This window comes from Oryzias melastigma, linkage group LG4 (assembly GCF_002922805.2).
Source record: "Oryzias melastigma strain HK-1 linkage group LG4, ASM292280v2, whole genome shotgun sequence".
Lineage (NCBI taxonomy): Eukaryota > Metazoa > Chordata > Actinopteri > Beloniformes > Adrianichthyidae > Oryzias > Oryzias melastigma.
In genome coordinates this window covers 26,522,542-26,523,874 of record NC_050515.1, presented here as the reverse complement: position 1 = coordinate 26,523,874, position 1,333 = coordinate 26,522,542, and the positions used below count along the sequence as shown (strand labels likewise).

Genomic DNA, 1,333 nt, shown 5'->3' with positions numbered 1-1,333 from the left:
TTCCACTAGTATTTAAACGCAGCACTTACGCACGAATTTGTGAGACGTGAAAAGAGTCTCACAGTAGATCCGTGCGTAACTTTGGCTTTGTGTGTGCATAACAAGGGATTTGTGCATGTTTTTTAAAGATCTGTGTGTGTACGTAGTTTCAAGCTGTTGTAATCTTAATGTGTGCATACGTAAATTGCATTTTGTATTTTTTGTATTTCATTTTTTTTTTACTTATACACAAAACGTATTATGTGAGTAACAAATCAAGAATTAGGCATGCACAAATCTAAAGTTACACACAAATCAAGAGCTACCCACGCACAAATCCAAATTTATGCACAAATCCTAATTTACGCACGCACAAAGCAAGAATACGCATGCACAAATCCTAATTTACGCACAAATCAAGAATTATGCACGCACAAATCCAAGTGAGTCTAATTTCTCTCCATACTCTTCATTCTCCAAAGCACTTCTATTTAATCATTTAAACAAAATCAAAATTTCCATTCAGTGCATCCACTTGTCCCTTGTACAATTTGACCATAAAAGTCTAAACAAAATATCTGATAATGTGTCAAATAAATAATTATTCAAATTCTCTGTTCTATTTTCCTTTCTAATACATTACATTTCAATTTCAAAAGAAACATTTAATATTTACATATGTTTAATTCACACTGGCTTTAACAATTGTAATGTAAACAAAATAAATTATGCTTTTCACTAATACTTAGCTTTTCTAGCTTATAAATGCTGGACATTGCACATTTAGGAGTCAACTTTCAAATTAACAAACAAAATAACATTTACTTTATAATTCAATATCACTTTTAAAACTGCTACAAGAACTATTTATTTTAATTATGCTTTTCAACATGTTTAAGTTAGGCCAGGAGTTCCACAAAAATCATTAAAATACATGCATAGCCATAGATTTAACCATTCTACACGGCCACCATAACGACACTGGCTCATAACCCAAATCTCGTCATCCAGACGCAAAATCTCGCGAGATTAACGGCCACTTCCCGTTCGGCTTTTCCCGCCAGTTCTCGCCAAAAAAAGAGTTAAAGATTCTCGATTTAAATTAAAATTATGAAAAAAATAATGCTGGTAATTCACTAGAAATCAAACCAAAGCTCATGGCTTTCATTCGTTACTGTTTTAAACCGGGTACTAACCTGAAAAAAAGAAAATAAGTCTCAGAGCAGGAACGACAAGAGCATTCTCTTCATTCTCCAAAGCACTTCTGACGGAAACAGGAAGTTGCCCCGTCTTCAGCCACCTGGAGGCGCTCCAAGAGTGTCGAAGGTTCCGCTTTCCAAACTCATCATTTAAA

At 34.1% G+C, this 1,333-nt stretch overlaps 1 long non-coding RNA gene across 1 annotated transcript in view; it reads right to left on the bottom strand.

Moving 5' to 3' along the window:
- LOC112136995 overlaps window positions 1-1,333 on the bottom strand; it is a 3,397-nt gene extending 2,064 nt beyond the window's left edge. Inside the window, exon 1 of the long non-coding RNA XR_004947806.1 lies at window positions 1,176-1,333. This is a non-coding gene — a long non-coding RNA (uncharacterized LOC112136995). The remainder of the gene's footprint in view (window positions 1-1,175) is intronic.